Genomic DNA, 11,145 nt, shown 5'->3' on the forward strand with positions numbered 1-11,145 from the left:
CTGATCCACTTGGTTAATCATTTTAAACTGCATTTGTTCATTTAATAATTTGATTATGTTTTTCAAACACATCAATTTTCTGATAACACACCTTCCCAAGTTCTTAAGTAATTCTCATAAAATTAATAAATCAAACAAATACAGGGCTTCCCTGGTGGCACAGTGGTTAAGAATCCGCCTGCCAATGCAGGGGACACGGGTTCAAGCCCTGGTCTGGGAAGATCCCACATGCCGCGGAGCAATGAAGCCCGTGCGCCACAACTACTGAGCCTGCGTGCCACAACTACTGAGCTCATGAGCCACAACTACTGAGCCCACGTGCCTAGAGCCTGTGCTCTGCAATGAGAGAAGCCACCGCAATGAGAAGCCTGTGCACCACAACGACGAGCAGCCCGCCGCTTGCTGCAACTAGAGAAAGCCCGCGAGCAGCAACAAAGACCAAACACAGCCAAAAATAAATAAGTAAATAAATAAATAAAATTTTTTTAAAAGCCTGCTGCTTTTGGAATTTGCACTGGAATGGAGGTAGAAGAGGGAATCAATCTTTAAACTTCTCCCCATTCCCTTCACCTTGCCTCCCCTCCAAGGCCTTGGCCCCCTGTTTCTGACAATGACAGATAACGTTAGAGTTTCTGGTTTCTATTCGGCTGCTACAGAGAGGCCTCCATCAAGAACCTGGAAATAAGGTTGAGTTCTCAAACTATGAAATCCACACTTAAAGGATCAAAGCAAAACCGAAAGGATGGCCTTAGCTAACAAGCCTCTTCAGTAACTTCACTAATGAATTAATGACGGAGAGGAACACTCAGACCAGGGGGCAGGGGAAATAAAACAGGAATGACAAAGACTAGGATTGGCAGTGACTATCCTGGCTTCGGCCAGGGAAAAGGGAACATTAGTTAACAGACTTCTAATATTACAGTCCCATTGGCAAGCCCTTTCCTGATGTGGAGATAGAGGCATCAGATTTTTCAGCCTGATTCCGAGAGCTGTTTGATTCATCTAACTTCCATTGTTCTGATTCTCATTCACCTCTACAGGTAGGTCTTTCTGCAGGGAAAGAAGGCACTGGTCTCTGACGCTCCAGGGTTACCATCCTTAGGAAAGTTATAATTCTTATTATAATTAATTTTTGATATTCTGACTTTATCCATTTTTCAAGAAGTGAGTCTGCCACTAAGAGATGGATCCATTTTCAATATGCTGATGAAATCAGGATTCTGAATCTGCCAGGTAGAGTACCAGACCCGGGACTGGTAAACTCGACGAGGGAAGAACTTAGGAGACTGAGTACTGGTCTTCCCAATTACTCCCTAAGACACATAGTCACAGGATAAATGACAGGGAGCCGCAAGCCACCTGAGGATTCAGAGGAGGGTTCTTGGACATCATAACATCTGAGTTGTATCTTGAAGGCTGAGTGAGAGTTTGCAGGTAAAGAGAGGTGGGCAGGGAGGTCCCAGCATAATCCAGGGCACAGAGAAGAGAATGAGAAAGTGTAAGTTGTGGGGTAGCTGGAGAAATAGAGGGGTCAAATCAAGGAGAGCCTCAAGTCTAATGGGCAGGAGGGAGTCATTCGAGTTCTTTAAGCAAGAGGATGACAGGGCAAATTTGGATTTATCACTCCTGCTCTAGGGGAATATGAATATGAAATCTATCAGTAGAATATGGTTTTAAGAAGCAGCTAGTCCAGAGGCAATTAAGAGGTCATAGCCCAGAAGAAAGATAGCTCTGAATTCTTACAGTGGAATTGAAACATTTCAGAAGCAAACACCCACAGGATTTAGTATTTGGACATTCAACGTCAAAAGGAAGAATCGGGGAGACAGGAGCCTAAGAGAATACCCAGGTTCTGGTTTGGGTGTCTGAGTGGATGGCAGTGCCAAGCACTCATATATGGAATAGAGGTGGGAGCATCCCAGGGTTTGTTTCATAGAATCTAGGGGGTGAGGGATTAAGTGGGGTGAAAATAATGAGGTTAGTTTTGAAAATGTTAATAGTGAGGTATCTGCGGGATCTCCAAGCAGAGATGCTCAGCATTTAGTAATATATAGTTTCTGGGTACTCAGAGAGGAGGTCAGTGCTAGACGTAAAGATGTGAAAGTTCTCCACAGAGGTGGTATTTAAAGCCTGAAACTGGATGAAGTTGCCCAAGCAAGACAAAGAAGGACTAGGGTCCAAGGGAAAAGCCTTGGGAGCAACTTTTAGTGGGTAGGCAGAAGAAGAACCCATGCAGAGGAACAAAAGCCCTGATACCAAAGAGGAGAAGCAGAATGGAAGAGTTTCAGGAGCCAAGGGAACCGTTTGGAGGGGCGGCAACTCCCAAGAGAGATCCAGGAACTAAGGATTTAAAAGTATCTCCTGGGGGGCTTCCCTGGTGGCGCAGTGGTTAAGAATCTGCCTGCCAATGCAGGGGACATGGGTTCGAGTCCTGATCCGGGAAGATCCCACATGTCGCGGAGCAACTAAGCCCGTGTGCCGTAACTACTGAGCCTGAGCTCTAGAGCCCGTGAGCCACAACCACTGAGCCTGTGAGCCACAACTACTGAAGCCCACGCCCCTAGAGCTCGTGCTCTGCAACAAGAGAAGCCACCGCAATGAGAAGCCCGTGCACAGCAACGAAGAGTAGCCCCTGCTCGCTGCAACTAGAGAAAGCCTGCGGGCAGCAGCAAAGACCCAACAAAAGGGAATCTTCAGTAGCCCCAGGGGTGTGGCAGGAGTGAATGGAAGTGGAGGAGGGGAAGACAGTGAGCGTGGATCGTTTGTTCATAGGCTGGCTGAGCTTCTTAATCCTGAGATGCTGGTGTAGACCACAGTCATTTTGTTGGGCCCCCTTTCCTTTCTGCTTTCCCTCTTGCCTAAGAGTCAAGTGATTGGGAACAAGAACCCTAAAGTAAAGGAAGAACCCCTGAGGCCAATACTGGTAGAGGATTCAGGGGTGTTCTCTTTCCCCAAAATCACTCCACTTAACCTTCTCCATCGTTTGCTTCCCTCCACTGGTGGATAATGGATTGCAGTCTCCCATGCCAACAGAGACCCCTCTCATGGGGGGAGCAGCAACCCACTGGGCTCCGCAGAAGTGATTACAGCTCTCAGGGACCCAACATGGCAGGAAGGAGAGAAAGACCATCTGTCAACCCTCAGAATCAGCATGCTTTCCTGAGCCCCTTTCCCTTTAGTTAGTGCCCCTGCTCTGATTTCCTCATACCTTACCCAGCCCCTCAATTTCCAGTGTCTAGAGAGCCACCATATTATGGAGTATCAGATTCCCAGTTCCCATGGGACCCAGGCTCTTTCTGGAGGAGAAACTGAGGATGTGACTTGGGACTTATTTAACGTGCATTCCTCTAACTTCCGGGGGAAGGGGGAGCCCTAGGATGTCCTTCCCTCCCAGGTCAAACTTGAACTCAGTTAAAATGGTGTGTATGACCCTTCTGAAGGAAGGCTGGTCTTTCGCCTGGAATCTCTTAAAAGCAGGGAAGAATGAGGAGGAATTGGGCCCCTTCTCTTCATCACTGTTTGGTCCTTCTTGCCCTATTCCAGGCCTCAGCCGGATCCAAAGGCTTCCTCATTTACCATCAACATGGAAGCCAGGCCTGTAAGGAGGAGGGAGGCCTACTTAGTCTTGAGCAGACCCTGGCAGTTCTGTCCCAGCCAGAGTGATCTGACCAGTCACCTGGGCTCTTCTTTAAGTTTATTAAAACTTTTCATTAAAAAAACAAAAAAAGCTTGTTAGAAGAGAGGCAAAAGAGTAGGAGTTAGTGGAGGGCACAAGATTCACTGATGGACCTTTTGTCTTAGCATAAAAGACTTGAGGAAGCTTGAGAACAGAGCCAATGGGCAAGAGACACTCAAGATATAGGAGAGAAAAAGTTAATGATGGAAGAAGATGTTGGAGGAGACAGGATGAGGGATGCAATGGGATCACCTGTGGAGGATCTGACTCCAAACGGGAAGATAGAGACTCATCCTTGGAGACCAGCAGCTGCTGATGCTACACAGAGTCAGATGGGGCCAGTCACGTAAGACACTCTTGGGTGAGGTCATCTAAATTTTCAGTGGATCCTAAGTTTTTTAACAGACCAGGGAATGTCTACCTGGTGAGAGCCCATTTGCACGTATCATTTCATGTCATCCTCACAACAGCCCTATGAGGTAGATACTGTTCTGATTTTACGCTAGAGGAAAGAACCTCAGGGAAGTTAAGCAACATGACCCAGGTCACACAGTTCACAGGAAGCAGACGCGGGCTCTGAATCCAGGCCTGTCTAGCACATGTTCTTTGTGTAACTCCACATTGCACCACGCTGCTTAGGGCAGATGAGAGGGCACTGTGCTGTCCCAGAAGGCCAGCGAACCTTTTCATCTCGGAAATCACTACATGGGTGTTATCTGCCTAGGTGTGGAGCTTGTCCTAGATTCCAGACTTCCTAGTTTGTCTGGAAATCTGTTCAACTACAGTAAACAGTATAGGCCCACCTGGGACCTTGAAGAATCAGGTGATAGCCTGGTAAGAATTTGAATTAAAAGTCTGCAAACAGCAGATGCAAACCATTATATACAGAATGGATAAACAACAAGGACCTACTGTACAGCACAGGGAACTATATTTAATATCTTGTAATAAACCGTAACGGAAAAGAATATGAAAAAGAATATATATGTGTGTGTGTATATATATATATAAAACTGAATAACTTTGCTGTACACCAGAAACTAACATAACATTGTAAATCAACTATACTTCAATAAAATACATTTAAAAAAGAAAAAAAGAATCAGCGGACTTCCCTGGTGGCACAGTGGTTAAGAATCTGCCTGCCAATGCAGGGGACACGGGTTCGAGCCCTGGTCTGGGAAGATCCCACATGCCGCGGAGCAACTAAACCTGTGCGCCACAACTACTGAGCCTGCTCTCTAGAGCCCGTGAGCCACAACCATTGAGCCTGTGAGCCACAACTACTGAAGCCCACGCCCCTAGAGCCCGTGCTCCGCAACAAGAGAAGCCACCACAATGAGAAGCCCGCGCACCACAAAGAAGAGTAGCCCCCGCTCGCCGCAACTAGAGAAAGCCCGCACGCGGCAACGAAGACCCACCGCAGCCAAAAAAATTAAAATTAATAATAATTAATAAATAAATTACATAGTTATTTAAAAAAAAGAGAATCGGCAAACAGTATCCTGATTCTGTGTCTGATATTCATTACATAGTGTCTTTGTGATCATCAAAAATGTAGGAAGGGCTGGAGAAAATATTTGCAGTCCCTAAGTTTCTTAACCGGTAACCTTATCTAAATCCTGTGAATTAAGTAACCATCTATCAGATGGTCAAAGTGGTTGCATCTAGGACAAGGGACCTAGGAGAACGCCCAGGGCCTATGTACATACATTACTGAATCAAATACGTTCAAAATCATCCCTCTATAGGACGGCATAAGCTGACTTATCAAATGCCAAGTAGTCAGGTAACTTCCCAAAGGCAGGCCTTTTGCTGCACTAGTTCTCCCTGAGCACAGTTACGACGAGAGGAGCCAGATGCCACGTGGGTCCCTGTGCTCCACTGCCCACAGCGTGCAGGGCCTTTGGACCTGCATTCAGAGGCCCCCCATAGCACCCTCTGCCAAAAACCTCTCTCTCATTGCATCAGCGCATCCCATGCGGAGTGGTAGGGAAAGGTGGGCTAAGCAAGGAGTCTCTCTTTTGGAACCCTGTGTGTTCTGAGAATTAACACCAGCAGAAGGGACAGGTCCCTAGGCTGACACGGTTGGTATATAAACTTTCTCCTGGAGTTGGGCTAGAGATCAAATTGGTGAGGGGGAAATGCAGGAATTTAGTGAGAAGAAAGAGTAAGGACACTACGAAGAAAGGTTTTAAAGAAAGTGTCTCGAAATACCAAAAAGGATGGTTAAAAGTAGGTTGGGACCAGTCTGTGGGACTTGTGAACCTCGCCGAATCTCCCACCTTTTCCATGAAGCCTCTCAGAATTGGCCAGAGAAAAGAATTGTGCTTTCCTGTGCCTTGATGAGTCTAGACTTGGAATTACATTAGTTACTTTCCCCATAAACTCTAAAATATTGGGCATGCCTTATGTGCTGGACTCTGTTCTAGGTTTTTAGGAATACCAGGGTGAATAAGAAAGACAAGGTTGGTCCTCTTTCTAATGCAAGCAGTTAGAAAATATCAGGTGTTATGAACATGCCATCAGAGTGATGAGCTAGAGGGGACTGGCAGGCTACTTTTTTTTTTTTTTTTTTTTTTTTTTTTGTGGTACGCGGGCCTCTCACTGCTGCGACCTCTCCCGTTGCGGAGCACAGGCTCCGGATGCGCAGGCCCAGCGGCCATGGCTCACGGGCCCAGACGCTCCGCGGCACGCGGGATCCCCCTGGACCGGGGCACGAACCCACGTCCGCTGCATCAGCAGGCGGACTCCCAACCACTGCGCCACCAGGGAAGCCCAGGCAAGCTACTTTAGATGAAGATAGTCATACAAGGCCTCTCTGAAGTTTAAGCTGAGACCTGAATGAGAGGGAAGAAGTGGACTTTGGGGGCAGAGGGAACGGCAAAGGCAAGCTCTGCTAACCTGAGAAACATAAAGAACAATGTGGTCAGAGTGAAGTGAGCAAGGGGAAGAGGTGGGGAAGAGGTGTAGGAGAGGAGGTTGGAGAGATAGGCTCTAGCTGGGGTGGGGAGCCTGGATTTTATTGTAAGGGTAATGGGGAGCTATTGAAGGTTCTAGGCAGAGGACATACATGATCCTATTTATGAGTCAAAAGCTCTCTTTGGCTATGATGTGGAGAAGAGATTACACACGGCAGAGAATGGAATCAGAGAAGTCAGGAGGTAATTACAGAATAATTCAGGTGATAGGCTTGAACCAAGGTGGAGATAAAGGTGGAAGAGGAGAAATGATGAGATTCTGAATATGTTTTGGAGACAGAGTCAACCCAGCTTCCTGATAAGTTAGGTGCAGGAGATAAGAGAAAGGAATCAGGGATCATTTTGAGGTTTGGAACAGGGCAACTATGAACTCTTCCTTATTTCCTACTGCTAATACATATCTTAAGAAAAAACTTAACATTTTAAATTATAAAAGCAATATACATTTCTGTAGAATATACAAGAAATAAAATTAAGAAATAGAAAAATTCATCGGCCTATAATTCATAGGTAACTACTATTCATCTTTTGGTTCATTTACTTCTAATCTTTTCTCGTTTTTATAAGGAAAACACTTTCCAGGTAATAAAATTATACATATTAATTAGAAACAATACAGAAAAAAGTAAACATAGAAATTAAAATCACCCAAGTATAACCAGAATTAATATTTTTATGAATGATATACGCATATGTATTCAACTAATTTTGAACATTCTCAACACATGGCTTGTATTTTGCTTTTTTTAAAAAAATTTGCCATGGGGACTTCCCTGGCAGTCCAGTGGTTAAGACTTTGCCTTCCAATGCAGGGGGTGCGGGTTCAATCCCTGGTTGGGGAGCTAAGACCCCACATGCCTTGCGGCCAAAAAAACCCAAAACATAAAACAGAAGCAATATGGTAACAAATTCAAAAAAGACTTCAAAAAAAAATTTGCCATGAACTTTAACTCATTATCATAATTGTTTTAAAATATTATTTTATTGGTTTGTAGGCACTTATCCCTGATCCCTATGAAACTGTCATAACAGCTCTGCCTTACGAAAGGTCCCAGGTTGCTACATTTTGGAATTTTGCCTTCACATTAACCTCTGCCCCCCACTGCCCCAATCCCCCAAGTTAGAATCTTATAGTTGCCCAGAGGTCCCTAAGCTGCAGCAGGGTCTTCTCAGTGACTTGTCTCAGCCCCCTCACGCCACCACCTACCATCACTGCCACCAAGAAGCAGCGCCCTTGCTGGTGGCCTGCCTGGCATCATCTTTTGCAACACGAAAGGAAAACATACCTGAATGTATTTCAGGTGAATCACTGCATGACTCCCCCGCCCCCCACCGCCGCCCCCGCTCTCCCCGGGGGTAACCTATTTTCCAGGAATGAATTCCAGGTGGCTAGTTTCGAGGCCCTCCCTCCCCAAACTCCTGGGACCATCTGCTATGGCACAGGCAGAGTCACCAGGTATAGCCACTTGGATCGTCACCCCTCCCTCCAAGAGGACATGTGTGTTTTCTCCCTGGTCTCAAGCCTGGCTCTGAGCTGCTTTCTGAACTGCTCTCACATCTACCCTGCTTCTAAGCCTGCCCTCCCTGTGTGAATCTCCCCGCCTTCAATCAGGCAGGAGACGATAAGGCTGGTATCACTTGCTCATTTGGAGGAGGTAGATAAGAAAGCCCAGTGCCACCTGGAGAGAGGTACTCAGAGCCTGCTTCTTGATTGATTGATTGAAAGATACACCCTTTTCATTTACATCCCTATAGTTAGTTTCTTACCATAGGCAGATAGTGCCATAGTTATTATCCCAAAGAGAATTTGGTTTATTTCTAAACCATAGATGAATCTGAGTTTTATCATCATCAGGGTCTGAGCAACTGCCACAAGTAAACATACTTCAACTGCATAAATCTGAACTGATGCAGAGTGGAAAGCTGAAGGATAATAATGCTTTATATTTGTAGCACACGATGCATGTTTCCACGCTCTCCCAAATTATCACTTTGGCTTGTTACAACAACTTGTTGAGACAGGCAGAGTTGATATGTGTATTTCCACTTTATAGGCTTAGTTCATCAAACATTTACTGATTCCTTTTTATATACCTGGCCCTATGCTGGGTACCGGTGATACTGAGAGGAAGATAATACAGTTTCTATCCTCAAATTGCTCACAATCTGGCCGGAGACACAGATATAGCAAGTAACTAAAGTATGTGTGGTGAGCGTTATGCATTTTGTAGGAACAAAATGTTATAGGTGCCAAGAGGAAAGAGTAAAGCAGGGAGTGGGGAGAAGCAAACGTCACCGAGTGCCTATTAAGTGCCCGGTATTGGGCTAGGGCCTTGCTACTCAAAGTGTGGCCCACGGACCACCAGCAGCTACATCCCCTGGGAGCTTGTTCAAAATGCAGAATCTCAGGCCCTACTCCAGACCCACCGATTCAGAATCTGCATTTTAACAAGATGTTCAGGACATCTCTATGCCCATTAAAGGTTGAAGAGCACTGGGCTAGGTGATTTACAGATTTTATTTAATTCACAGCCCAGCGAGGTAGTTTTTATTAGCCCTGTATTACCTATGATAGGAGATGGAGTTACAGAATTCTGCCTAAGTCTCACAGCTATGTCATGGAGCTGGAATTTGAACTAGGCCTACCCTGTGATGTTTCTTACTCTCTAGGGGTTTCAGAAAGGCCTCACGGACAAGATGATGTTTGTGCTGGACCTGGAAGGACCTCACTGGGAGGAGGGAGGGCCTTCCAGTCAAAATGCCCCTTGAGTGAATGCTTGGTATGGCAATGGAATAGGGCCTATAGTGGGGAGTGTGGGAACTAAGGTGAGCAAAGAAGATTGGAATCGAATTATCCGGGGCCTTGAATGCCACCCTAAGGAACTTGAATCTATCCCATGAGTAGGTTTTGCAACCTGCTGTGGAACTGTGATTGTGGAGAGACTGCTTGTGTCAGAAGCCCAGCCTCGCCACTCACTAGTTCTATAACTTCAGGCAGGGTCGCTGGTGGGGTTCTCTGAGATGTACCTGGGAGTGAAAAATGGCTATTAGAAATCAAGGCCTGGGATGAAGAGGGAAGAAACAGTGTTGGGCAGAGGAGGAAATCGAAGAGTGGCCCAAAAAAGTCTCGGCCAACCTGACAGGGAGCTAAGGAAGATGGACAATCCAAGTTGTCCTGTATCAGGCCGAAACGGCCAGGGCTTTATCCCTCACCTCGCCCAGGCACCAGATGCCCAGGCAGGGCATGACCTCAGGTGATGGGGATCTCTATGGCTGGGGCAGACCCTGAAGGAGGAAGCTGTCTGCTGACAGCTAGGCAGCATGTCCTCCTCCCTGGAGGGGCTCTGAGAAGGGCACCCTCGGAGTCTGCCACAAACAGTTTCCTTACTTCTGTGTCTCTGTCCCTTCACTGGCAAAATAGAAATATTAGTAGTCGATCCCCCACGGGGCAATTATATGCCTGGTGTATAATTCCAGGGATGCTAGTTATTATTATTATCTGCCTTGACAAGATATTCACTGTCTACTTTCTCCCTTGGAGCACTTGGAGTTTGAAAATCTCTCACTGTGGCCTGAGGAATAAGAGGATCCTGCCCAATTCCCAGTTTGCCTGGATTTCTGCCCCTTTCTCACAATGTTCCAGGTCTCATCATTTGTCAGGATATCCTGGTTGAGGTAACCTGTGCTAGGCAAAAGGCAAGATTTGAGAAATTTAAAACGGGAATGCCAAGTCAGATCAGTGGTTTGAAAATATCACGTAAGTTGAATCATAAAGGATGGACCACAGGGTGCATTTTGGGGGTATAGGCTAAGCTTCTGTACCATAGAGACTCAAAATAAGACCCAAACAGAAGAGTTTCCTTCTTTCTTATATAACAGTCTAACAATGAGTGGTCAAGGGCCACAAAAATGGCACTATTCCATGAGGCCACTTGGGGACTGAGATTCCTTTTAACCTTGTTTCTCTACTATCCCCCAAGACAGTGGTTCTTAAAGTGTAGTCCCTGGGCCAGCAGCGTCAGAATCACCTGGGAACTTTATTAGAAATGCATATGGTGGACTTACCTGGTGGCGCAGGGGTTAAGAATCCACCTGCCAATGCAGGGGACACGGGTTCGAGCCCTGGTCCGGGAATATCCCACAGGCCGCAGAGCAACTAGGCCTGTGCATCACAACTACTGAGACTGCACTCTAGAGCCCGCGAGCCACAACTACGGAGCCCGCGTGCCACAACCACTGAAGCCTGCGCGCCTAGAGCCCGTGCTCTGCAACAAGAGAAGCCACTGCAGTGAGAAGGCCGCGCACCGCAACGAAGAGTAGCCCCCGCTCGCCACAACTAGAGAAAGCCCGTGGGCAGCAACGAAGACCCTACACAGCCAAAAATAAATAAATAAGTTAATTAATTACAAAAAAAAAAGGAAATGCATATGGTGGGGCCCGGCAATCTGTGTTTTAGCAAGCCCTCCGGGTGATTCTGAGGCAGACCCA

The sequence above is a fragment of the Phocoena phocoena genome, chromosome 17, assembly GCF_963924675.1.
Source record: "Phocoena phocoena chromosome 17, mPhoPho1.1, whole genome shotgun sequence".
NCBI classification, from domain to species: Eukaryota; Metazoa; Chordata; class Mammalia; order Artiodactyla; family Phocoenidae; genus Phocoena; species Phocoena phocoena.